This window comes from Puma concolor, unplaced genomic scaffold (assembly GCF_028749965.1).
Source record: "Puma concolor isolate L17-30 unplaced genomic scaffold, mPumCon1.1.hap2 unalloc_scaffold_77, whole genome shotgun sequence".
Classification (NCBI taxonomy): Eukaryota; Metazoa; Chordata; class Mammalia; order Carnivora; family Felidae; genus Puma; species Puma concolor.
Genome location: NW_028240288.1, coordinates 116,756 through 140,718, shown reverse-complemented (window position 1 = coordinate 140,718; position 23,963 = coordinate 116,756). Strand labels below are relative to the sequence as shown.

The window sequence follows — 23,963 nt, the reverse complement described above, 5'->3', positions numbered from 1 at the left end:
GGACCCAGGGAGCCCAGTCCTGTGGCGGAGTCTGTGTTTGGGGTCTCGCTGCCCCGCCCGCTCCTGTGTTTTTGGATCCACCCACCCAGCCCCCACCCTCCAGTCCCCAGGCGCCAGCCCCCGGTCCCGCCCTCGCCGCACCCCCCCACCCCTCCGTGCGGGTGCAGTGTCAGGAAAGGTGCAAAGCTGGGGCGTGGCTTCCAGCCGGTGCAGTGGGATTTCGCCCGGTGCGGGGAGCAGGGAGCGGGGAGCGGACCCTTTGTGAAGTGCCGTGGGGTGTGCGGGCTCGGGGGGGGGGCGGGGCGGGGCGGGGCGGGGCCAGGCTAGGCCAGGCCAGGCCGCTTTGCCGGCCCGGGAGGGGCTGAGGGAGCAGTGGCCGCCGGGGTGTGTTTGGCCCCCGGAGCCGCGCTCCCCTCCCCGGGGAGAGAGGGACACACGGAGGGAGGGGGAGGGGCGGCGGGCGCCAAAGGAGAGGTCAAGGAGGCCAGAGGCAACAGGCAACAGGCAAAAGGCAAAAGCCTACAGCACCCGGTATTCCCAGGCGGTCTCCCATCCAAGTACTAACCAGGCCCGACCCTGCTTAGCTTCCGAGATCAGACGAGATCGGGCGCGTTCAGGGTGGTATGGCCGTAGACGCCGGCGGCTGCCGCTGGGCGCCTCAAGAGCCTGCTCCACGCATCCCAAGCCCAGCGGGTGCCGCGCTTCACCCATGCACGCGCCTGCCTGCCTGCCTGCCTGCCTGGCTGCCTGCCTCGCTGCCGCCGCCCTCCGCCGCGGGCCCCGGGCGGGTGGCGGAGGCGGCGCAAGAGGACCCTGGCAAGGCGCTGTGGCGCAAGCCCCGGCCTTCACCGATCCCGGGACTCTGGCAGACTGCTCCCGGCTTGGCCCCACGCCCGCCTCCGCTTCCATCCCGCACCGCACCGCACCGCACCACGTCGGGCCGCTCACTGGGAAGAGGGTGGAAGCGAGCGTGGGGCATCAGGCCGGCCGTGCCTTCTGGGCGCCCCCCCCCCGCCGGGTTCTCAGCGCCTCCTCCCCAGTCGCAGGGCGAGCGCAGCCAGCCCGGAGGCCCCAGCGCCCCCACAGAACATCACCAGCGCGAGCCCGCAGCCCTAGCTGGGCCTCGCGAAACGCCGGGGGCCCTGGGGATGGGGGCTGGAGGGAGGGAAGAGGTCCGGGACCCAGGGAGCCCAGTCCTGTGGCGGAGTCTGTGTTTGGGGTCTCGCTGCCCCGCCCGCTCCTGTGTTTTTGGATCCACCCACCCAGCCCCCACCCTCCAGTCCCCAGGCGCCAGCCCCCGGTCCCGCCCTCGCCGCACCCCCCCACCCCTCCGTGCGGGTGCAGTGTCAGGAAAGGTGCAAAGCTGGGGCGTGGCTTCCAGCCGGTGCAGTGGGATTTCGCCCGGTGCGGGGAGCGGGGAGCGGGGAGCGGACCCCTTGTGAAGTGCCGTGGGGTGTGCGGGCTCGGGGGGGGGCGGGGCGGGGCGGGGCGGGGCCAGGCTAGGCCAGGCCAGGCCGCTTTGCCGGCCCGGGAGGGGCTGAGGGAGCAGTGGCCGCCGGGGTGTGTTTGGCCCCCGGAGCCGCGCTCCCCTCCCCGGGGAGAGAGGGACACACGGAGGGAGGGGGAGGGGCGGCGGGCGCCAAAGGAGAGGTCAAGGAGGCCAGAGGCAACAGGCAACAGGCAAAAGGCAAAAGCCTACAGCACCCGGTATTCCCAGGCGGTCTCCCATCCAAGTACTAACCAGGCCCGACCCTGCTTAGCTTCCGAGATCAGACGAGATCGGGCGCGTTCAGGGTGGTATGGCCGTAGACGCCGGCGGCTGCCGCTGGGCGCCTCAAGAGCCTGCTCCACGCATCCCAAGCCCAGCGGGTGCCGCGCTTCACCCATGCACGCGCCTGCCTGCCTGCCTGCCTGCCTGCCTGGCTGCCTGCCTCGCTGCCGCCGCCCTCCGCCGCGGGCCCCGGGCGGGTGGCGGAGGCGGCGCAAGAGGACCCTGGCAAGGCGCTGTGGCGCAAGCCCCGGCCTTCACCGATCCCGGGACTCTGGCAGACTGCTCCCGGCTTGGCCCCACGCCCGCCTCCGCTTCCATCCCGCACCGCACCGCACCGCACCGCACCGCACCGCACCACGTCGGGCCGCTCACTGGGAAGAGGGTGGAAGCGAGCGTGGGGCATCAGGCCGGCCGTGCCTTCTGGGCGCCCCCCCTCCCGCCGGGTTCTCAGCGCCTCCTCCCCAGTCGCAGGGCGAGCGCAGCCAGCCCGGAGGCCCCAGCGCCCCCACAGAACATCACCAGCGCGAGCCCGCAGCCCTAGCTGGGCCTCGCGAAACGCCGGGGGCCCTGGGGATGGGGGCTGGAGGGAGGGAAGAGGTCCGGGACCCAGGGAGCCCAGTCCTGTGGCGGAGTCTGTGTTTGGGGTCTCGCTGCCCCGCCCGCTCCTGTGTTTTTGGATCCACCCACCCAGCCCCCACCCTCCAGTCCCCAGGCGCCAGCCCCCGGTCCCGCCCTCGCCGCACCCCCCCACCCCTCCGTGCGGGTGCAGTGTCAGGAAAGGTGCAAAGCTGGGGCGTGGCTTCCAGCCGGTGCAGTGGGATTTCGCCCGGTGCGGGGAGCGGGGAGCGGGGAGCGGACCCCTTGTGAAGTGCCGTGGGGTGTGCGGGCTCGGGGGGGGGCGGGGCGGGGCGGGGCGGGGCCAGGCTAGGCCAGGCCAGGCCGCTTTGCCGGCCCGGGAGGGGCTGAGGGAGCAGTGGCCGCCGGGGTGTGTTTGGCCCCCGGAGCCGCGCTCCCCTCCCCGGGGAGAGAGGGACACACGGAGGGAGGGGGAGGGGCGGCGGGCGCCAAAGGAGAGGTCAAGGAGGCCAGAGGCAACAGGCAACAGGCAAAAGGCAAAAGCCTACAGCACCCGGTATTCCCAGGCGGTCTCCCATCCAAGTACTAACCAGGCCCGACCCTGCTTAGCTTCCGAGATCAGACGAGATCGGGCGCGTTCAGGGTGGTATGGCCGTAGACGCCGGCGGCTGCCGCTGGGCGCCTCAAGAGCCTGCTCCACGCATCCCAAGCCCAGCGGGTGCCGCGCTTCACCCATGCACGCGCCTGCCTGCCTGCCTGCCTGCCTGCCTGGCTGCCTGCCTCGCTGCCGCCGCCCTCCGCCGCGGGCCCCGGGCGGGTGGCGGAGGCGGCGCAAGAGGACCCTGGCAAGGCGCTGTGGCGCAAGCCCCGGCCTTCACCGATCCCGGGACTCTGGCAGACTGCTCCCGGCTTGGCCCCACGCCCGCCTCCGCTTCCATCCCGCACCGCACCGCACCGCACCGCACCGCACCACGTCGGGCCGCTCACTGGGAAGAGGGTGGAAGCGAGCGTGGGGCATCAGGCCGGCCGTGCCTTCTGGGCGCCCCCCCTCCCGCCGGGTTCTCAGCGCCTCCTCCCCAGTCGCAGGGCGAGCGCAGCCAGCCCGGAGGCCCCAGCGCCCCCACAGAACATCACCAGCGCGAGCCCGCAGCCCTAGCTGGGCCTCGCGAAACGCCGGGGGCCCTGGGGATGGGGGCTGGAGGGAGGGAAGAGGTCCGGGACCCAGGGAGCCCAGTCCTGTGGCGGAGTCTGTGTTTGGGGTCTCGCTGCCCCGCCCGCTCCTGTGTTTTTGGATCCACCCACCCAGCCCCCACCCTCCAGTCCCCAGGCGCCAGCCCCCGGTCCCGCCCTCGCCGCACCCCCCCACCCCTCCGTGCGGGTGCAGTGTCAGGAAAGGTGCAAAGCTGGGGCGTGGCTTCCAGCCGGTGCAGTGGGATTTCGCCCGGTGCGGGGAGCGGGGAGCGGGGAGCGGACCCCTTGTGAAGTGCCGTGGGGTGTGCGGGCTCGGGGGGGGGCGGGGCGGGGCGGGGCGGGGCCAGGCTAGGCCAGGCCAGGCCGCTTTGCCGGCCCGGGAGGGGCTGAGGGAGCAGTGGCCGCCGGGGTGTGTTTGGCCCCCGGAGCCGCGCTCCCCTCCCCGGGGAGAGAGGGACACACGGAGGGAGGGGGAGGGGCGGCGGGCGCCAAAGGAGAGGTCAAGGAGGCCAGAGGCAACAGGCAACAGGCAAAAGGCAAAAGCCTACAGCACCCGGTATTCCCAGGCGGTCTCCCATCCAAGTACTAACCAGGCCCGACCCTGCTTAGCTTCCGAGATCAGACGAGATCGGGCGCGTTCAGGGTGGTATGGCCGTAGACGCCGGCGGCTGCCGCTGGGCGCCTCAAGAGCCTGCTCCACGCATCCCAAGCCCAGCGGGTGCCGCGCTTCACCCATGCACGCGCCTGCCTGCCTGCCTGCCTGCCTGCCTGGCTGCCTGCCTCGCTGCCGCCGCCCTCCGCCGCGGGCCCCGGGCGGGTGGCGGAGGCGGCGCAAGAGGACCCTGGCAAGGCGCTGTGGCGCAAGCCCCGGCCTTCACCGATCCCGGGACTCTGGCAGACTGCTCCCGGCTTGGCCCCACGCCCGCCTCCGCTTCCATCCCGCACCGCACCGCACCGCACCGCACCGCACCGCACCGCACCGCACCACGTCGGGCCGCTCACTGGGAAGAGGGTGGAAGCGAGCGTGGGGCATCAGGCCGGCCGTGCCTTCTGGGCGCCCCCCCTCCCGCCGGGTTCTCAGCGCCTCCTCCCCAGTCGCAGGGCGAGCGCAGCCAGCCCGGAGGCCCCAGCGCCCCCACAGAACATCACCAGCGCGAGCCCGCAGCCCTAGCTGGGCCTCGCGAAACGCCGGGGGCCCTGGGGATGGGGGCTGGAGGGAGGGAAGAGGTCCGGGACCCAGGGAGCCCAGTCCTGTGGCGGAGTCTGTGTTTGGGGTCTCGCTGCCCCGCCCGCTCCTGTGTTTTTGGATCCACCCACCCAGCCCCCACCCTCCAGTCCCCAGGCGCCAGCCCCCGGTCCCGCCCTCGCCGCACCCCCCCACCCCTCCGTGCGGGTGCAGTGTCAGGAAAGGTGCAAAGCTGGGGCGTGGCTTCCAGCCGGTGCAGTGGGATTTCGCCCGGTGCGGGGAGCGGGGAGCGGGGAGCGGACCCCTTGTGAAGTGCCGTGGGGTGTGCGGGCTCGGGGGGGGGCGGGGCGGGGCGGGGCGGGGCCAGGCTAGGCCAGGCCAGGCCGCTTTGCCGGCCCGGGAGGGGCTGAGGGAGCAGTGGCCGCCGGGGTGTGTTTGGCCCCCGGAGCCGCGCTCCCCTCCCCGGGGAGAGAGGGACACACGGAGGGAGGGGGAGGGGCGGCGGGCGCCAAAGGAGAGGTCAAGGAGGCCAGAGGCAACAGGCAACAGGCAAAAGGCAAAAGCCTACAGCACCCGGTATTCCCAGGCGGTCTCCCATCCAAGTACTAACCAGGCCCGACCCTGCTTAGCTTCCGAGATCAGACGAGATCGGGCGCGTTCAGGGTGGTATGGCCGTAGACGCCGGCGGCTGCCGCTGGGCGCCTCAAGAGCCTGCTCCACGCATCCCAAGCCCAGCGGGTGCCGCGCTTCACCCATGCACGCGCCTGCCTGCCTGCCTGCCTGCCTGCCTGGCTGCCTGCCTCGCTGCCGCCGCCCTCCGCCGCGGGCCCCGGGCGGGTGGCGGAGGCGGCGCAAGAGGACCCTGGCAAGGCGCTGTGGCGCAAGCCCCGGCCTTCACCGATCCCGGGACTCTGGCAGACTGCTCCCGGCTTGGCCCCACGCCCGCCTCCGCTTCCATCCCGCACCGCACCGCACCGCACCGCACCGCACCACGTCGGGCCGCTCACTGGGAAGAGGGTGGAAGCGAGCGTGGGGCATCAGGCCGGCCGTGCCTTCTGGGCGCCCCCCCTCCCGCCGGGTTCTCAGCGCCTCCTCCCCAGTCGCAGGGCGAGCGCAGCCAGCCCGGAGGCCCCAGCGCCCCCACAGAACATCACCAGCGCGAGCCCGCAGCCCTAGCTGGGCCTCGCGAAACGCCGGGGGCCCTGGGGATGGGGGCTGGAGGGAGGGAAGAGGTCCGGGACCCAGGGAGCCCAGTCCTGTGGCGGAGTCTGTGTTTGGGGTCTCGCTGCCCCGCCCGCTCCTGTGTTTTTGGATCCACCCACCCAGCCCCCACCCTCCAGTCCCCAGGCGCCAGCCCCCGGTCCCGCCCTCGCCGCACCCCCCCACCCCTCCGTGCGGGTGCAGTGTCAGGAAAGGTGCAAAGCTGGGGCGTGGCTTCCAGCCGGTGCAGTGGGATTTCGCCCGGTGCGGGGAGCGGGGAGCGGGGAGCGGACCCCTTGTGAAGTGCCGTGGGGTGTGCGGGCTCGGGGGGGGGCGGGGCGGGGCGGGGCGGGGCCAGGCTAGGCCAGGCCAGGCCGCTTTGCCGGCCCGGGAGGGGCTGAGGGAGCAGTGGCCGCCGGGGTGTGTTTGGCCCCCGGAGCCGCGCTCCCCTCCCCGGGGAGAGAGGGACACACGGAGGGAGGGGGAGGGGCGGCGGGCGCCAAAGGAGAGGTCAAGGAGGCCAGAGGCAACAGGCAACAGGCAAAAGGCAAAAGCCTACAGCACCCGGTATTCCCAGGCGGTCTCCCATCCAAGTACTAACCAGGCCCGACCCTGCTTAGCTTCCGAGATCAGACGAGATCGGGCGCGTTCAGGGTGGTATGGCCGTAGACGCCGGCGGCTGCCGCTGGGCGCCTCAAGAGCCTGCTCCACGCATCCCAAGCCCAGCGGGTGCCGCGCTTCACCCATGCACGCGCCTGCCTGCCTGCCTGCCTGCCTGCCTGCCTGGCTGCCTGCCTCGCTGCCGCCGCCCTCCGCCGCGGGCCCCGGGCGGGTGGCGGAGGCGGCGCAAGAGGACCCTGGCAAGGCGCTGTGGCGCAAGCCCCGGCCTTCACCGATCCCGGGACTCTGGCAGACTGCTCCCGGCTTGGCCCCACGCCCGCCTCCGCTTCCATCCCGCACCGCACCGCACCGCACCGCACCGCACCGCACCGCACCACGTCGGGCCGCTCACTGGGAAGAGGGTGGAAGCGAGCGTGGGGCATCAGGCCGGCCGTGCCTTCTGGGCGCCCCCCCTCCCGCCGGGTTCTCAGCGCCTCCTCCCCAGTCGCAGGGCGAGCGCAGCCAGCCCGGAGGCCCCAGCGCCCCCACAGAACATCACCAGCGCGAGCCCGCAGCCCTAGCTGGGCCTCGCGAAACGCCGGGGGCCCTGGGGATGGGGGCTGGAGGGAGGGAAGAGGTCCGGGACCCAGGGAGCCCAGTCCTGTGGCGGAGTCTGTGTTTGGGGTCTCGCTGCCCCGCCCGCTCCTGTGTTTTTGGATCCACCCACCCAGCCCCCACCCTCCAGTCCCCAGGCGCCAGCCCCCGGTCCCGCCCTCGCCGCACCCCCCCACCCCTCCGTGCGGGTGCAGTGTCAGGAAAGGTGCAAAGCTGGGGCGTGGCTTCCAGCCGGTGCAGTGGGATTTCGCCCGGTGCGGGGAGCGGGGAGCGGGGAGCGGACCCCTTGTGAAGTGCCGTGGGGTGTGCGGGCTCGGGGGGGGGCGGGGCGGGGCGGGGCGGGGCCAGGCTAGGCCAGGCCAGGCCGCTTTGCCGGCCCGGGAGGGGCTGAGGGAGCAGTGGCCGCCGGGGTGTGTTTGGCCCCCGGAGCCGCGCTCCCCTCCCCGGGGAGAGAGGGACACACGGAGGGAGGGGGAGGGGCGGCGGGCGCCAAAGGAGAGGTCAAGGAGGCCAGAGGCAACAGGCAACAGGCAAAAGGCAAAAGCCTACAGCACCCGGTATTCCCAGGCGGTCTCCCATCCAAGTACTAACCAGGCCCGACCCTGCTTAGCTTCCGAGATCAGACGAGATCGGGCGCGTTCAGGGTGGTATGGCCGTAGACGCCGGCGGCTGCCGCTGGGCGCCTCAAGAGCCTGCTCCACGCATCCCAAGCCCAGCGGGTGCCGCGCTTCACCCATGCACGCGCCTGCCTGCCTGCCTGCCTGCCTGCCTGGCTGCCTGCCTCGCTGCCGCCGCCCTCCGCCGCGGGCCCCGGGCGGGTGGCGGAGGCGGCGCAAGAGGACCCTGGCAAGGCGCTGTGGCGCAAGCCCCGGCCTTCACCGATCCCGGGACTCTGGCAGACTGCTCCCGGCTTGGCCCCACGCCCGCCTCCGCTTCCATCCCGCACCGCACCGCACCGCACCGCACCGCACCGCACCACGTCGGGCCGCTCACTGGGAAGAGGGTGGAAGCGAGCGTGGGGCATCAGGCCGGCCGTGCCTTCTGGGCGCCCCCCCTCCCGCCGGGTTCTCAGCGCCTCCTCCCCAGTCGCAGGGCGAGCGCAGCCAGCCCGGAGGCCCCAGCGCCCCCACAGAACATCACCAGCGCGAGCCCGCAGCCCTAGCTGGGCCTCGCGAAACGCCGGGGGCCCTGGGGATGGGGGCTGGAGGGAGGGAAGAGGTCCGGGACCCAGGGAGCCCAGTCCTGTGGCGGAGTCTGTGTTTGGGGTCTCGCTGCCCCGCCCGCTCCTGTGTTTTTGGATCCACCCACCCAGCCCCCACCCTCCAGTCCCCAGGCGCCAGCCCCCGGTCCCGCCCTCGCCGCACCCCCCCACCCCTCCGTGCGGGTGCAGTGTCAGGAAAGGTGCAAAGCTGGGGCGTGGCTTCCAGCCGGTGCAGTGGGATTTCGCCCGGTGCGGGGAGCAGGGAGCGGGGAGCGGACCCCTTGTGAAGTGCCGTGGGGTGTGCGGGCTCGGGGGGGGGGCGGGGCGGGGCGGGGCGGGGCCAGGCTAGGCCAGGCCAGGCCGCTTTGCCGGCCCGGGAGGGGCTGAGGGAGCAGTGGCCGCCGGGGTGTGTTTGGCCCCCGGAGCCGCGCTCCCCTCCCCGGGGAGAGAGGGACACACGGAGGGAGGGGGAGGGGCGGCGGGCGCCAAAGGAGAGGTCAAGGAGGCCAGAGGCAACAGGCAACAGGCAAAAGGCAAAAGCCTACAGCACCCGGTATTCCCAGGCGGTCTCCCATCCAAGTACTAACCAGGCCCGACCCTGCTTAGCTTCCGAGATCAGACGAGATCGGGCGCGTTCAGGGTGGTATGGCCGTAGACGCCGGCGGCTGCCGCTGGGCGCCTCAAGAGCCTGCTCCACGCATCCCAAGCCCAGCGGGTGCCGCGCTTCACCCATGCACGCGCCTGCCTGCCTGCCTGCCTGCCTGCCTGGCTGCCTGCCTCGCTGCCGCCGCCCTCCGCCGCGGGCCCCGGGCGGGTGGCGGAGGCGGCGCAAGAGGACCCTGGCAAGGCGCTGTGGCGCAAGCCCCGGCCTTCACCGATCCTGGGACTCTGGCAGACTGCTCCCGGCTTGGCCCCACGCCCGCCTCCGCTTCCATCCCGCACCGCACCGCACCGCACCGCACCGCACCACGTCGGGCCGCTCACTGGGAAGAGGGTGGAAGCGAGCGTGGGGCATCAGGCCGGCCGTGCCTTCTGGGCGCCCCCCCTCCCGCCGGGTTCTCAGCGCCTCCTCCCCAGTCGCAGGGCGAGCGCAGCCAGCCCGGAGGCCCCAGCGCCCCCACAGAACATCACCAGCGCGAGCCCGCAGCCCTAGCTGGGCCTCGCGAAACGCCGGGGGCCCTGGGGATGGGGGCTGGAGGGAGGGAAGAGGTCCGGGACCCAGGGAGCCCAGTCCTGTGGCGGAGTCTGTGTTTGGGGTCTCGCTGCCCCGCCCGCTCCTGTGTTTTTGGATCCACCCACCCAGCCCCCACCCTCCAGTCCCCAGGCGCCAGCCCCCGGTCCCGCCCTCGCCGCACCCCCCCACCCCTCCGTGCGGGTGCAGTGTCAGGAAAGGTGCAAAGCTGGGGCGTGGCTTCCAGCCGGTGCAGTGGGATTTCGCCCGGTGCGGGGAGCAGGGAGCGGGGAGCGGACCCTTTGTGAAGTGCCGTGGGGTGTGCGGGCTCGGGGGGGGGGCGGGGCGGGGCGGGGCGGGGCCAGGCTAGGCCAGGCCAGGCCGCTTTGCCGGCCCGGGAGGGGCTGAGGGAGCAGTGGCCGCCGGGGTGTGTTTGGCCCCCGGAGCCGCGCTCCCCTCCCCGGGGAGAGAGGGACACACGGAGGGAGGGGGAGGGGCGGCGGGCGCCAAAGGAGAGGTCAAGGAGGCCAGAGGCAACAGGCAACAGGCAAAAGGCAAAAGCCTACAGCACCCGGTATTCCCAGGCGGTCTCCCATCCAAGTACTAACCAGGCCCGACCCTGCTTAGCTTCCGAGATCAGACGAGATCGGGCGCGTTCAGGGTGGTATGGCCGTAGACGCCGGCGGCTGCCGCTGGGCGCCTCAAGAGCCTGCTCCACGCATCCCAAGCCCAGCGGGTGCCGCGCTTCACCCATGCACGCGCCTGCCTGCCTGCCTGCCTGCCTGGCTGCCTGCCTCGCTGCCGCCGCCCTCCGCCGCGGGCCCCGGGCGGGTGGCGGAGGCGGCGCAAGAGGACCCTGGCAAGGCGCTGTGGCGCAAGCCCCGGCCTTCACCGATCCCGGGACTCTGGCAGACTGCTCCCGGCTTGGCCCCACGCCCGCCTCCGCTTCCATCCCGCACCGCACCGCACCGCACCACGTCGGGCCGCTCACTGGGAAGAGGGTGGAAGCGAGCGTGGGGCATCAGGCCGGCCGTGCCTTCTGGGCGCCCCCCCCCCGCCGGGTTCTCAGCGCCTCCTCCCCAGTCGCAGGGCGAGCGCAGCCAGCCCGGAGGCCCCAGCGCCCCCACAGAACATCACCAGCGCGAGCCCGCAGCCCTAGCTGGGCCTCGCGAAACGCCGGGGGCCCTGGGGATGGGGGCTGGAGGGAGGGAAGAGGTCCGGGACCCAGGGAGCCCAGTCCTGTGGCGGAGTCTGTGTTTGGGGTCTCGCTGCCCCGCCCGCTCCTGTGTTTTTGGATCCACCCACCCAGCCCCCACCCTCCAGTCCCCAGGCGCCAGCCCCCGGTCCCGCCCTCGCCGCACCCCCCCACCCCTCCGTGCGGGTGCAGTGTCAGGAAAGGTGCAAAGCTGGGGCGTGGCTTCCAGCCGGTGCAGTGGGATTTCGCCCGGTGCGGGGAGCGGGGAGCGGGGAGCGGACCCCTTGTGAAGTGCCGTGGGGTGTGCGGGCTCGGGGGGGGGCGGGGCGGGGCGGGGCGGGGCCAGGCTAGGCCAGGCCAGGCCGCTTTGCCGGCCCGGGAGGGGCTGAGGGAGCAGTGGCCGCCGGGGTGTGTTTGGCCCCCGGAGCCGCGCTCCCCTCCCCGGGGAGAGAGGGACACACGGAGGGAGGGGGAGGGGCGGCGGGCGCCAAAGGAGAGGTCAAGGAGGCCAGAGGCAACAGGCAACAGGCAAAAGGCAAAAGCCTACAGCACCCGGTATTCCCAGGCGGTCTCCCATCCAAGTACTAACCAGGCCCGACCCTGCTTAGCTTCCGAGATCAGACGAGATCGGGCGCGTTCAGGGTGGTATGGCCGTAGACGCCGGCGGCTGCCGCTGGGCGCCTCAAGAGCCTGCTCCACGCATCCCAAGCCCAGCGGGTGCCGCGCTTCACCCATGCACGCGCCTGCCTGCCTGCCTGCCTGCCTGCCTGCCTGGCTGCCTGCCTCGCTGCCGCCGCCCTCCGCCGCGGGCCCCGGGCGGGTGGCGGAGGCGGCGCAAGAGGACCCTGGCAAGGCGCTGTGGCGCAAGCCCCGGCCTTCACCGATCCCGGGACTCTGGCAGACTGCTCCCGGCTTGGCCCCACGCCCGCCTCCGCTTCCATCCCGCACCGCACCGCACCGCACCGCACCGCACCGCACCACGTCGGGCCGCTCACTGGGAAGAGGGTGGAAGCGAGCGTGGGGCATCAGGCCGGCCGTGCCTTCTGGGCGCCCCCCCTCCCGCCGGGTTCTCAGCGCCTCCTCCCCAGTCGCAGGGCGAGCGCAGCCAGCCCGGAGGCCCCAGCGCCCCCACAGAACATCACCAGCGCGAGCCCGCAGCCCTAGCTGGGCCTCGCGAAACGCCGGGGGCCCTGGGGATGGGGGCTGGAGGGAGGGAAGAGGTCCGGGACCCAGGGAGCCCAGTCCTGTGGCGGAGTCTGTGTTTGGGGTCTCGCTGCCCCGCCCGCTCCTGTGTTTTTGGATCCACCCACCCAGCCCCCACCCTCCAGTCCCCAGGCGCCAGCCCCCGGTCCCGCCCTCGCCGCACCCCCCCACCCCTCCGTGCGGGTGCAGTGTCAGGAAAGGTGCAAAGCTGGGGCGTGGCTTCCAGCCGGTGCAGTGGGATTTCGCCCGGTGCGGGGAGCGGGGAGCGGGGAGCGGACCCCTTGTGAAGTGCCGTGGGGTGTGCGGGCTCGGGGGGGGGCGGGGCGGGGCGGGGCGGGGCCAGGCTAGGCCAGGCCAGGCCGCTTTGCCGGCCCGGGAGGGGCTGAGGGAGCAGTGGCCGCCGGGGTGTGTTTGGCCCCCGGAGCCGCGCTCCCCTCCCCGGGGAGAGAGGGACACACGGAGGGAGGGGGAGGGGCGGCGGGCGCCAAAGGAGAGGTCAAGGAGGCCAGAGGCAACAGGCAACAGGCAAAAGGCAAAAGCCTACAGCACCCGGTATTCCCAGGCGGTCTCCCATCCAAGTACTAACCAGGCCCGACCCTGCTTAGCTTCCGAGATCAGACGAGATCGGGCGCGTTCAGGGTGGTATGGCCGTAGACGCCGGCGGCTGCCGCTGGGCGCCTCAAGAGCCTGCTCCACGCATCCCAAGCCCAGCGGGTGCCGCGCTTCACCCATGCACGCGCCTGCCTGCCTGCCTGCCTGCCTGCCTGGCTGCCTGCCTCGCTGCCGCCGCCCTCCGCCGCGGGCCCCGGGCGGGTGGCGGAGGCGGCGCAAGAGGACCCTGGCAAGGCGCTGTGGCGCAAGCCCCGGCCTTCACCGATCCCGGGACTCTGGTAGACTGCTCCCGGCTTGGCCCCACGCCCGCCTCCGCTTCCATCCCGCACCGCACCGCACCGCACCGCACCGCACCGCACCACGTCGGGCCGCTCACTGGGAAGAGGGTGGAAGCGAGCGTGGGGCATCAGGCCGGCCGTGCCTTCTGGGCGCCCCCCCTCCCGCCGGGTTCTCAGCGCCTCCTCCCCAGTCGCAGGGCGAGCGCAGCCAGCCCGGAGGCCCCAGCGCCCCCACAGAACATCACCAGCGCGAGCCCGCAGCCCTAGCTGGGCCTCGCGAAACGCCGGGGGCCCTGGGGATGGGGGCTGGAGGGAGGGAAGAGGTCCGGGACCCAGGGAGCCCAGTCCTGTGGCGGAGTCTGTGTTTGGGGTCTCGCTGCCCCGCCCGCTCCTGTGTTTTTGGATCCACCCACCCAGCCCCCACCCTCCAGTCCCCAGGCGCCAGCCCCCGGTCCCGCCCTCGCCGCACCCCCCCACCCCTCCGTGCGGGTGCAGTGTCAGGAAAGGTGCAAAGCTGGGGCGTGGCTTCCAGCCGGTGCAGTGGGATTTCGCCCGGTGCGGGGAGCGGGGAGCGGGGAGCGGACCCCTTGTGAAGTGCCGTGGGGTGTGCGGGCTCGGGGGGGGGCGGGGCGGGGCGGGGCGGGGCCAGGCTAGGCCAGGCCAGGCCGCTTTGCCGGCCCGGGAGGGGCTGAGGGAGCAGTGGCCGCCGGGGTGTGTTTGGCCCCCGGAGCCGCGCTCCCCTCCCCGGGGAGAGAGGGACACACGGAGGGAGGGGGAGGGGCGGCGGGCGCCAAAGGAGAGGTCAAGGAGGCCAGAGGCAACAGGCAACAGGCAAAAGGCAAAAGCCTACAGCACCCGGTATTCCCAGGCGGTCTCCCATCCAAGTACTAACCAGGCCCGACCCTGCTTAGCTTCCGAGATCAGACGAGATCGGGCGCGTTCAGGGTGGTATGGCCGTAGACGCCGGCGGCTGCCGCTGGGCGCCTCAAGAGCCTGCTCCACGCATCCCAAGCCCAGCGGGTGCCGCGCTTCACCCATGCACGCGCCTGCCTGCCTGCCTGCCTGCCTGCCTGCCTGCCTGGCTGCCTGCCTCGCTGCCGCCGCCCTCCGCCGCGGGCCCCGGGCGGGTGGCGGAGGCGGCGCAAGAGGACCCTGGCAAGGCGCTGTGGCGCAAGCCCCGGCCTTCACCGATCCCGGGACTCTGGCAGACTGCTCCCGGCTTGGCCCCACGCCCGCCTCCGCTTCCATCCCGCACCGCACCGCACCGCACCGCACCGCACCGCACCGCACCACGTCGGGCCGCTCACTGGGAAGAGGGTGGAAGCGAGCGTGGGGCATCAGGCCGGCCGTGCCTTCTGGGCGCCCCCCCTCCCGCCGGGTTCTCAGCGCCTCCTCCCCAGTCGCAGGGCGAGCGCAGCCAGCCCGGAGGCCCCAGCGCCCCCACAGAACATCACCAGCGCGAGCCCGCAGCCCTAGCTGGGCCTCGCGAAACGCCGGGGGCCCTGGGGATGGGGGCTGGAGGGAGGGAAGAGGTCCGGGACCCAGGGAGCCCAGTCCTGTGGCGGAGTCTGTGTTTGGGGTCTCGCTGCCCCGCCCGCTCCTGTGTTTTTGGATCCACCCACCCAGCCCCCACCCTCCAGTCCCCAGGCGCCAGCCCCCGGTCCCGCCCTCGCCGCACCCCCCCACCCCTCCGTGCGGGTGCAGTGTCAGGAAAGGTGCAAAGCTGGGGCGTGGCTTCCAGCCGGTGCAGTGGGATTTCGCCCGGTGCGGGGAGCGGGGAGCGGGGAGCGGACCCCTTGTGAAGTGCCGTGGGGTGTGCGGGCTCGGGGGGGGGCGGGGCGGGGCGGGGCGGGGCCAGGCTAGGCCAGGCCAGGCCGCTTTGCCGGCCCGGGAGGGGCTGAGGGAGCAGTGGCCGCCGGGGTGTGTTTGGCCCCCGGAGCCGCGCTCCCCTCCCCGGGGAGAGAGGGACACACGGAGGGAGGGGGAGGGGCGGCGGGCGCCAAAGGAGAGGTCAAGGAGGCCAGAGGCAACAGGCAACAGGCAAAAGGCAAAAGCCTACAGCACCCGGTATTCCCAGGCGGTCTCCCATCCAAGTACTAACCAGGCCCGACCCTGCTTAGCTTCCGAGATCAGACGAGATCGGGCGCGTTCAGGGTGGTATGGCCGTAGACGCCGGCGGCTGCCGCTGGGCGCCTCAAGAGCCTGCTCCACGCATCCCAAGCCCAGCGGGTGCCGCGCTTCACCCATGCACGCGCCTGCCTGCCTGCCTGCCTGCCTGCCTGGCTGCCTGCCTCGCTGCCGCCGCCCTCCGCCGCGGGCCCCGGGCGGGTGGCGGAGGCGGCGCAAGAGGACCCTGGCAAGGCGCTGTGGCGCAAGCCCCGGCCTTCACCGATCCCGGGACTCTGGTAGACTGCTCCCGGCTTGGCCCCACGCCCGCCTCCGCTTCCATCCCGCACCGCACCGCACCGCACCGCACCGCACCACGTCGGGCCGCTCACTGGGAAGAGGGTGGAAGCGAGCGTGGGGCATCAGGCCGGCCGTGCCTTCTGGGCGCCCCCCCTCCCGCCGGGTTCTCAGCGCCTCCTCCCCAGTCGCAGGGCGAGCGCAGCCAGCCCGGAGGCCCCAGCGCCCCCACAGAACATCACCAGCGCGAGCCCGCAGCCCTAGCTGGGCCTCGCGAAACGCCGGGGGCCCTGGGGATGGGGGCTGGAGGGAGGGAAGAGGTCCGGGACCCAGGGAGCCCAGTCCTGTGGCGGAGTCTGTGTTTGGGGTCTCGCTGCCCCGCCCGCTCCTGTGTTTTTGGATCCACCCACCCAGCCCCCACCCTCCAGTCCCCAGGCGCCAGCCCCCGGTCCCGCCCTCGCCGCACCCCCCCACCCCTCCGTGCGGGTGCAGTGTCAGGAAAGGTGCAAAGCTGGGGCGTGGCTTCCAGCCGGTGCAGTGGGATTTCGCCCGGTGCGGGGAGCGGGGAGCGGGGAGCGGACCCCTTGTGAAGTGCCGTGGGGTGTGCGGGCTCGGGGGGGGGCGGGGCGGGGCGGGGCGGGGCCAGGCTAGGCCAGGCCAGGCCGCTTTGCCGGCCCGGGAGGGGCTGAGGGAGCAGTGGCCGCCGGGGTGTGTTTGGCCCCCGGAGCCGCGCTCCCCTCCCCGGGGAGAGAGGGACACACGGAGGGAGGGGGAGGGGCGGCGGGCGCCAAAGGAGAGGTCAAGGAGGCCAGAGGCAACAGGCAACAGGCAAAAGGCAAAAGCCTACAGCACCCGGTATTCCCAGGCGGTCTCCCATCCAAGTACTAACCAGGCCCGACCCTGCTTAGCTTCCGAGATCAGACGAGATCGGGCGCGTTCAGGGTGGTATGGCCGTAGACGCCGGCGGCTGCCGCTGGGCGCCTCAAGAGCCTGCTCCACGCATCCCAAGCCCAGCGGGTGCCGCGCTTCACCCATGCACGCGCCTGCCTGCCTGCCTGCCTGCCTGCCTGCCTGCCTGGCTGCCTGCCTCGCTGCCGCCGCCCTCCGCCGCGGGCCCCGGGCGGGTGGCGGAGGCGGCGCAAGAGGACCCTGGCAAGGCGCTGTGGCGCAAGCCCCGGCCTTCACCGATCCCGGGACTCTGGCAGACTGCTCCCGGCTTGGCCCCACGCCCGCCTCCGCTTCCATCCCGCACCGCACCGCACCGCACCGCACCGCACCGCACCGCACCACGTCGGGCCGCTCACTGGGAAGAGGGTGGAAGCGAGCGTGGGGCATCAGGCCGGCCGTGCCTTCTGGGCGCCCCCCCTCCCGCCGGGTTCTCAGCGCCTCCTCCCCAGTCGCAGGGCGAGCGCAGCCAGCCCGGAGGCCCCAGCGCCCCCACAGAACATCACCAGCGCGAGCCCGCAGCCCTAGCTGGGCCTCGCGAAACGCCGGGGGCCCTGGGGATGGGGGCTGGAGGGAGGGAAGAGGTCCGGGACCCAGGGAGCCCAGTCCTGTGGCGGAGTCTGTGTTTGGGGTCTCGCTGCCCCGCCCGCTCCTGTGTTTTTGGATCCACCCACCCAGCCCCCACCCTCCAGTCCCCAGGCGCCAGCCCCCGGTCCCGCCCTCGCCGCACCCCCCCACCCCTCCGTGCGGGTGCAGTGTCAGGAAAGGTGCAAAGCTGGGGCGTGGCTTCCAGCCGGTGCAGTGGGATTTCGCCCGGTGCGGGGAGCGGGGAGCGGGGAGCGGACCCCTTGTGAAGTGCCGTGGGGTGTGCGGGCTCGGGGGGGGGCGGGGCGGGGCGGGGCGGGGCCAGGCTAGGCCAGGCCAGGCCGCTTTGCCGGCCCGGGAGGGGCTGAGGGAGCAGTGGCCGCCGGGGTGTGTTTGGCCCCCGGAGCCGCGCTCCCCTCCCCGGGGAGAGAGGGACACACGGAGGGAGGGGGAGGGGCGGCGGGCGCCAAAGGAGAGGTCAAGGAGGCCAGAGGCAACAGGCAACAGGCAAAAGGCAAAAGCCTACAGCACCCGGTATTCCCAGGCGGTCTCCCATCCAAGTACTAACCAGGCCCGACCCTGCTTAGCTTCCGAGATCAGACGAGATCGGGCGCGTTCAGGGTGGTATGGCCGTAGACGCCGGCGGCTGCCGCTGGGCGCCTCAAGAGCCTGCTCCACGCATCCCAAGCCCAGCGGGTGCCGCGCTTCACCCATGCACGCGCCTGCCTGCCTGCCTGCCTGCCTGCCTGCCTGGCTGCCTGCCTCGCTGCCGCCGCCCTCCGCCGCGGGCCCCGGGCGGGTGGCGGAGGCGGCGCAAGAGGACCCTGGCAAGGCGCTGTGGCGCAAGCCCCGGCCTTCACCGATCCCGGGACTCTGGCAGACTGCTCCCGGCTTGGCCCCACGCCCGCCTCCGCTTCCATCCCGCACCGCACCGCACCGCACCGCACCGCACCGCACCGCACCACGTCGGGCCGCTCACTGGGAAGAGGGTGGAAGCGAGCGTGGGGCATCAGGCCGGCCGTGCCTTCTGGGCGCCCCCCCTCCCGCCGGGTTCTCAGCGCCTCCTCCCCAGTCGCAGGGCGAGCGCAGCCAGCCCGGAGGCCCCAGCGCCCCCACAGAACATCACCAGCGCGAGCCCGCAGCCCTAGCTGGGCCTCGCGAAACGCCGGGGGCCCTGGGGATGGGGGCTGGAGGGAGGGAAGAGGTCCGGGACCCAGGGAGCCCAGTCCTGTGGCGGAGTCTGTGTTTGGGGTCTCGCTGCCCCGCCCGCTCCTGTGTTTTTGGATCCACCCACCCAGCCCCCACCCTCCAGTCCCCAGGCGCCAGCCCCCGGTCCCGCCCTCGCCGCACCCCCCCACCCCTCCGTGCGGGTGCAGTGTCAGGAAAGGTGCAAAGCTGGGGCGTGGCTTCCAGCCGGTGCAGTGGGATTTCGCCCGGTGCGGGGAGCGGGGAGCGGGGAGCGGACCCCTTGTGAAGTGCCGTGGGGTGTGCGGGCTCGGGGGGGGGGCGGGGCGGGGCGGGGCGGGGCCAGGCTAGGCCAGGCCAGGCCGCTTTGCCGGCCCGGGAGGGGCTGAGGGAGCAGTGGCCGCCGGGGTGTGTTTGGCTCCCGGAGCCGCGCTCCCCTCCCCGGGGAGAGAGGGACACACGGAGGGAGGGGGAGGGGCGGCGGGCGCCAAAGGAGAGGTCAAGGAGGCCAGAGGCAACAGGCAACAGGCAAAAGGCAAAAGCCTACAGCACCCGGTATTCCCAGGCGGTCTCCCATCCAAGTACTAACCAGGCCCGACCCTGCTTAGCTTCCGAGATCAGACGAGATCGGGCGCGTTCAGGGTGGTATGGCCGTAGACGCCGGCGGCTGCCGCTGGGCGCCTCAAGAGCCTGCTCCACGCATCCCAAGCCCAGCGGGTGCCGCGCTTCACCCATGCACGCGCCTGCCTGCCTGCCTGCCTGCCTGCCTGCCTGCCTGGCTGCCTGCCTCGCTGCCGCCGCCCTCCGCCGCGGGCCCCGGGCGGGTGGCGGAGGCGGCGCAAGAGGACCCTGGCAAGGCGCTGTGGCGCAAGCCCCGGCCTTCACCGATCCCGGGACTCTGGCAGACTGCTCCCGGCTTGGCCCCACGCCCGCCTCCGCTTCCATCCCGCACCGCACCGCACCGCACCGCACCACGTCGGGCCGCTCACTGGGAAGAGGGTGGAAGCGAGCGTGGGGCATCAGGCCGGCCGTGCCTTCTGGGCGCCCCCCCTCCCGCCGGGTTCTCAGCGCCTCCTCCCCAGTCGCAGGGCGAGCGCAGCCAGCCCGGAGGCCCCAGCGCCCCCACAGAACATCACCAGCGCGAGCCCGCAGCCCTAGCTGGGCCTCGCGAAACGCCGGGGGCCCTGGGGATGGGGGCTGGAGGGAGGGAAGAGGTCCGGGACCCAGGGAGCCCAGTCCTGTGGCGGAGTCTGTGTTTGGGGTCTCGCTGCCCCGCCCGCTCCTGTGTTTTTGGATCCACCCACCCAGCCCCCACCCTCCAGTCCCCAGGCGCCAGCCCCCGGTCCCGCCCTCGCCGCACCCCCCCACCCCTCCGTGCGGGTGCAGTGTCAGGAAAGGTGCAAAGCTGGGGCGTGGCTTCCAGCCGGTGCAGTGGGATTTCGCCCGGTGCGGGGAGCGGGGAGCGGGGAGCGGACCCCTTGTGAAGTGCCGTGGGGTGTGCGGGCTCGGGGGGGGGCGGGGCGGGGCGGGGCGGGGCCAGGCTAGGCCAGGCCAGGCCGCTTTGCCGGCCCGGGAGGGGCTGAGGGAGCAGTGGCCGCCGGGGTGTGTTTGGCCCCCGGAGCCGCGCTCCCCTCCCCGGGGAGAGAGGGACACACGGAGGGAGGGGGAGGGGCGGCGGGCGCCAAAGGAGAGGTCAAGGAGGCCAGAGGCAACAGGCAACAGGCAAAAGGCAAAAGCCTACAGCACCCGGTATTCCCAGGCGGTCTCCCATCCAAGTACTAACCAGGCCCGACCCTGCTTAGCTTCCGAGATCAGACGAGATCGGGCGCGTTCAGGGTGGTATGGCCGTAGACGCCGGCGGCTGCCGCTGGGCGCCTCAAGAGCCTGCTCCACGCATCCCAAGCCCAGCGGGTGCCGCGCTTCACCCATGCACGCGCCTGCCTGCCTGCCTGCCTGCCTGCCTGCCTGGCTGCCTGCCTCGCTGCCGCCGCCCTCCGCCGCGGGCCCCGGGCGGGTGGCGGAGGCGGCGCAAGAGGACCCTGGCAAGGCGCTGTGGCGCAAGCCCCGGCCTTCACCGATCCCGGGACTCTGGCAGACTGCTCCCGGCTTGGCCCCACGCCCGCCTCCGCTTCCATCCCGCACCGCACCGCACCGCACCGCACCGCACCGCACCACGTCGGGCCGCTCACTGGGAAGAGGGTGGAAGCGAGCGTGGGGCATCAGGCCGGCCGTGCCTTCTGGGCGCCCCCCCTCCCGCCGGGTTCTCAGCGCCTCCTCCCCAGTCGCAGGGCGAGCGCAGCCAGCCCGGAGGCCCCAGCGCCCCCACAGAACATCACCAGCGCGAGCCCGCAGCCCTAGCTGGGCCTCGCGAAACGCCGGGGGCCCTGGGGATGGGGGCTGGAGGGAGGGAAGAGGTCCGGGACCCAGGGAGCCCAGTCCTGTGGCGGAGTCTGTGTTTGGGGTCTCGCTGCCCCGCCCGCTCCTGTGTTTTTGGATCCACCCACCCAGCCCCCACCCTCCAGTCCCCAGGCGCCAGCCCCCGGTCCCGCCCTCGCCGCACCCCCCCACCCCTCCGTGCGGGTGCAGTGTCAGGAAAGGTGCAAAGCTGGGGCGTGGCTTCCAGCCGGTGCAGTGGGATTTCGCCCGGTGCGGGGAGCGGGGAGCGGGGAGCGGACCCCTTGTGAAGTGCCGTGGGGTGTGCGGGCTCGGGGGGGGGGCGGGGCGGGGCGGGGCGGGGCCAGGCTAGGCCAGGCCAGGCCGCTTTGCCGGCCCGGGAGGGGCTGAGGGAGCAGTGGCCGCCGGGGTGTGTTTGGCCCCCGGAGCCGCGCTCCCCTCCCCGGGGAGAGAGGGACACACGGAGGGAGGGGGAGGGGCGGCGGGCGCCAAAGGAGAGGTCAAGGAGGCCAGAGGCAACAGGCAACAGGCAAAAGGCAAAAGCCTACAGCACCCGGTATTCCCAGGCGGTCTCCCATCCAAGTACTAACCAGGCCCGACCCTGCTTAGCTTCCGAGATCAGACGAGATCGGGCGCGTTCAGGGTGGTATGGCCGTAGACGCCGGCGGCTGCCGCTGGGCGCCTCAAGAGCCTGCTCCACGCATCCCAAGCCCAGCGGGTGCCGCGCTTCACCCATGCACGCGCCTGCCTGCCTGCCTGCCTGCCTGCCTGCCTGCCTGGCTGCCTGCCTCGCTGCCGCCGCCCTCCGCCGCGGGCCCCGGGCGGGTGGCGGAGGCGGCGCAAGAGGACCCTGGCAAGGCGCTGTGGCGCAAGCCCCGGCCTTCACCGATCCCGGGACTCTGGCAGACTGCTCCCGGCTTGGCCCCACGCCCGCCTCCGCTTCCATCCCGCACCGCACCGCACCACGTCGGGCCGCTCACTGGGAAGAGGGTGGAAGCGAGCGTGGGGCATCAGGCCGGCCGTGCCTTCTGGGCGCCCCCCCTCCCGCCGGGTTCTCAGCGCCTCCTCCCCAGTCGCAGGGCGAGCGCAGCCAGCCCGGAGGCCCCAGCGCCCCCACAGAACATCACCAGCGCGAGCCCGCAGCCCTAGCTGGGCCTCGCGAAACGCCGGGGGCCCTGGGGATGGGGGCTGGAGGGAGGGAAGAGGTCCGGGACCCAGGGAGCCCAGTCCTGTGGCGGAGTCTGTGTTTGGGGTCTCGCTGCCCCGCCCGCTCCTGTGTTTTTGGATCCACCCACCCAGCCCCCACCCTCCAGTCCCCAGGCGCCAGCCCCCGGTCCCGCCCTCGCCGCACCCCCCCACCCCTCCGTGCGGGTGCAGTGTCAGGAAAGGTGCAAAGCTGGGGCGTGGCTTCCAGCCGGTGCAGTGGGATTTCGCCCGGTGCGGGGAGCGGGGAGCGGGGAGCGGACCCCTTGTGAAGTGCCGTGGGGTGTGCGGGCTCGGGGGGGGGCGGGGCGGGGCGGGGCGGGGCCAGGCTAGGCCAGGCCAGGCCGCTTTGCCGGCCCGGGAGGGGCTGAGGGAGCAGTGGCCGCCGGGGTGTGTTTGGCCCCCGGAGCCGCGCTCCCCTCCCCGGGGAGAGAGGGACACACGGAGGGAGGGGGAGGGGCGGCGGGCGCCAAAGGAGAGGTCAAGGAGGCCAGAGGCAACAGGCAACAGGCAAAAGGCAAAAGCCTACAGCACCCGGTATTCCCAGGCGGTCTCCCATCCAAGTACTAACCAGGCCCGACCCTGCTTAGCTTCCGAGATCAGACGAGATCGGGCGCGTTCAGGGTGGTATGGCCGTAGACGCCGGCGGCTGCCGCTGGGCGCCTCAAGAGCCTGCTCCACGCATCCCAAGCCCAGCGGGTGCCGCGCTTCACCCATGCACGCGCCTGCCTGCCTGCCTGCCTGCCTGCCTGCCTGGCTGCCTGCCTCGCTGCCGCCGCCCTCCGCCGCGGGCCCCGGGCGGGTGGCGGAGGCGGCGCAAGAGGACCCTGGCAAGGCGCTGTGGCGCAAGCCCCGGCCTTCACCGATCCCGGGACTCTGGCAGACTGCTCCCGGCTTGGCCCCACGCCCGCCTCCGCTTCCATCCCGCACCGCACCGCACCGCACCGCACCGCACCGCACCGCACCACGTCGGGCCGCTCACTGGGAAGAGGGTGGAAGCGAGCGTGGGGCATCAGGCCGGCCGTGCCTTCTGGGCGCCCCCCCTCCCGCCGGGTTCTCAGCGCCTCCTCCCCAGTCGCAGGGCGAGCGCAGCCAGCCCGGAGGCCCCAGCGCCCCCACAGAACATCACCAGCGCGAGCCCGCAGCCCTAGCTGGGCCTCGCGAAACGCCGGGGGCCCTGGGGATGGGGGCTGGAGGGAGGGAAGAGGTCCGGGACCCAGGGAGCCCAGTCCTGTGGCGGAGTCTGTGTTTGGGGTCTCGCTGCCCCGCCCGCTCCTGTGTTTTTGGATCCACCCACCCAGCCCCCACCCTCCAGTCCCCAGGCGCCAGCCCCCGGTCCCGCCCTCGCCGCACCCCCCCACCCCTCCGTGCGGGTGCAGTGTCAGGAAAGGTGCAAAGCTGGGGCGTGGCTTCCAGCCGGTGCAGTGGGATTTCGCCCGGTGCGGGGAGCGGGGAGCGGGGAGCGGACCCCTTGTGAAGTGCCGTGGGGTGTGCGGGCTCGGGGGGGGGGCGGGGCGGGGCGGGGCGGGGCCAGGCTAGGCCAGGCCAGGCCGCTTTGCCGGCCCGGGAGGGGCTGAGGGAGCAGTGGCCGCCGGGGTGTGTTTGGCTCCCGGAGCCGCGCTCCCCTCCCCGGGGAGAGAGGGACACACGGAGGGAGGGGGAGGGGCGGCGGGCGCCAAAGGAGAGGTCAAGGAGGCCAGAGGCAACAGGCAACAGGCAAAAGGCAAAAGCCTACAGCACCCGGTATTCCCAGGCGGTCTCCCATCCAAGTACTAACCAGGCCCGACCCTGCTTAGCTTCCGAGATCAGACGAGATCGGGCGCGTTCAGGGTGGTATGGCCGTAGACGCCGGCGGCTGCCGCTGGGCGCCTCAAGAGCCTGCTCCACGCATCCCAAGCCCAGCGGGTGCCGCGCTTCACCCATGCACGCGCCTGCCTGCCTGCCTGCCTGCCTGCCTGCCTGCCTGGCTGCCTGCCTCGCTGCCGCCGCCCTCCGCCGCGGGCCCCGGGCGGGTGGCGGAGGCGGCGCAAGAGGACCCTGGCAAGGCGCTGTGGCGCAAGCCCCGGCCTTCACCGATCCCGGGACTCTGGCAGACTGCTCCCGGCTTGGCCCCACGCCCGCCTCCGCTTCCATCCCGCACCGCACCGCACCGCACCGCACCACGTCGGGCCGCTCACTGGGAAGAGGGTGGAAGCGAGCGTGGGGCATCAGGCCGGCCGTGCCTTCTGGGCGCCCCCCCTCCCGCCGGGTTCTCAGCGCCTCCTCCCCAGTCGCAGGGCGAGCGCAGCCAGCCCGGAGGCCCCAGCGCCCCCACAGAACATCACCAGCGCGAGCCCGCAGCCCTAGCTGGGCCTCGCGAAACGCCGGGGGCCCTGGGGATGGGGGCTGGAGGGAGGGAAGAGGTCCGGGACCCAGGGAGCCCAGTCCTGTGGCGGAGTCTGTGTTTGGG

General features: G+C 73.4%; 20 non-coding genes across 20 annotated transcripts; all 20 read right to left on the bottom strand.

The window, feature by feature from the left end:
- Positions 1-516: 516 nt before the first annotated feature.
- On the bottom strand, positions 517-635 carry LOC147570981 (5S ribosomal RNA). Its single transcript, XR_015247896.1, has one exon. It is a non-coding gene; the product is annotated as a 5S ribosomal RNA (ribosomal RNA).
- A 1,057-nt stretch (positions 636-1,692) lies between these two features.
- On the bottom strand, positions 1,693-1,811 carry LOC147570980 (5S ribosomal RNA). Its single transcript, XR_015247895.1, has one exon. It is a non-coding gene; the product is annotated as a 5S ribosomal RNA (ribosomal RNA).
- Positions 1,812-2,888: 1,077 nt separating this feature from the next.
- On the bottom strand, positions 2,889-3,007 carry LOC147570979 (5S ribosomal RNA). The gene has a single exon (XR_015247894.1). It is a non-coding gene; the product is annotated as a 5S ribosomal RNA (ribosomal RNA).
- A 1,072-nt stretch (positions 3,008-4,079) lies between these two features.
- LOC147570978 (5S ribosomal RNA) lies at positions 4,080-4,198 on the bottom strand. Its single transcript, XR_015247893.1, has one exon. It is a non-coding gene; the product is annotated as a 5S ribosomal RNA (ribosomal RNA).
- A 1,087-nt stretch (positions 4,199-5,285) lies between these two features.
- LOC147570977 (5S ribosomal RNA) lies at positions 5,286-5,404 on the bottom strand. Its single transcript, XR_015247892.1, has one exon. It is a non-coding gene; the product is annotated as a 5S ribosomal RNA (ribosomal RNA).
- Positions 5,405-6,476: 1,072 nt separating this feature from the next.
- On the bottom strand, positions 6,477-6,595 carry LOC147570976 (5S ribosomal RNA). The gene has a single exon (XR_015247891.1). It is a non-coding gene; the product is annotated as a 5S ribosomal RNA (ribosomal RNA).
- Positions 6,596-7,681: 1,086 nt separating this feature from the next.
- Positions 7,682-7,800, bottom strand: LOC147570975 (5S ribosomal RNA). The gene has a single exon (XR_015247890.1). It is a non-coding gene; the product is annotated as a 5S ribosomal RNA (ribosomal RNA).
- A 1,078-nt stretch (positions 7,801-8,878) lies between these two features.
- Positions 8,879-8,997, bottom strand: LOC147570974 (5S ribosomal RNA). The gene has a single exon (XR_015247889.1). It is a non-coding gene; the product is annotated as a 5S ribosomal RNA (ribosomal RNA).
- A 1,073-nt stretch (positions 8,998-10,070) lies between these two features.
- LOC147570973 (5S ribosomal RNA) lies at positions 10,071-10,189 on the bottom strand. Its single transcript, XR_015247888.1, has one exon. It is a non-coding gene; the product is annotated as a 5S ribosomal RNA (ribosomal RNA).
- Positions 10,190-11,246: 1,057 nt separating this feature from the next.
- LOC147570972 (5S ribosomal RNA) lies at positions 11,247-11,365 on the bottom strand. Its single transcript, XR_015247886.1, has one exon. It is a non-coding gene; the product is annotated as a 5S ribosomal RNA (ribosomal RNA).
- Positions 11,366-12,446: 1,081 nt separating this feature from the next.
- On the bottom strand, positions 12,447-12,565 carry LOC147570971 (5S ribosomal RNA). Its single transcript, XR_015247885.1, has one exon. It is a non-coding gene; the product is annotated as a 5S ribosomal RNA (ribosomal RNA).
- Positions 12,566-13,642: 1,077 nt separating this feature from the next.
- On the bottom strand, positions 13,643-13,761 carry LOC147570970 (5S ribosomal RNA). Its single transcript, XR_015247884.1, has one exon. It is a non-coding gene; the product is annotated as a 5S ribosomal RNA (ribosomal RNA).
- A 1,090-nt stretch (positions 13,762-14,851) lies between these two features.
- On the bottom strand, positions 14,852-14,970 carry LOC147570969 (5S ribosomal RNA). Its single transcript, XR_015247883.1, has one exon. It is a non-coding gene; the product is annotated as a 5S ribosomal RNA (ribosomal RNA).
- A 1,072-nt stretch (positions 14,971-16,042) lies between these two features.
- Positions 16,043-16,161, bottom strand: LOC147570968 (5S ribosomal RNA). Its single transcript, XR_015247882.1, has one exon. It is a non-coding gene; the product is annotated as a 5S ribosomal RNA (ribosomal RNA).
- A 1,090-nt stretch (positions 16,162-17,251) lies between these two features.
- LOC147570967 (5S ribosomal RNA) lies at positions 17,252-17,370 on the bottom strand. The gene has a single exon (XR_015247881.1). It is a non-coding gene; the product is annotated as a 5S ribosomal RNA (ribosomal RNA).
- A 1,087-nt stretch (positions 17,371-18,457) lies between these two features.
- LOC147570966 (5S ribosomal RNA) lies at positions 18,458-18,576 on the bottom strand. The gene has a single exon (XR_015247880.1). It is a non-coding gene; the product is annotated as a 5S ribosomal RNA (ribosomal RNA).
- A 1,075-nt stretch (positions 18,577-19,651) lies between these two features.
- LOC147570965 (5S ribosomal RNA) lies at positions 19,652-19,770 on the bottom strand. The gene has a single exon (XR_015247879.1). It is a non-coding gene; the product is annotated as a 5S ribosomal RNA (ribosomal RNA).
- Positions 19,771-20,852: 1,082 nt separating this feature from the next.
- On the bottom strand, positions 20,853-20,971 carry LOC147570964 (5S ribosomal RNA). The gene has a single exon (XR_015247878.1). It is a non-coding gene; the product is annotated as a 5S ribosomal RNA (ribosomal RNA).
- Positions 20,972-22,036: 1,065 nt separating this feature from the next.
- On the bottom strand, positions 22,037-22,155 carry LOC147570963 (5S ribosomal RNA). The gene has a single exon (XR_015247877.1). It is a non-coding gene; the product is annotated as a 5S ribosomal RNA (ribosomal RNA).
- Positions 22,156-23,242: 1,087 nt separating this feature from the next.
- On the bottom strand, positions 23,243-23,361 carry LOC147570962 (5S ribosomal RNA). The gene has a single exon (XR_015247875.1). It is a non-coding gene; the product is annotated as a 5S ribosomal RNA (ribosomal RNA).
- Positions 23,362-23,963: the final 602 nt, after the last annotated feature.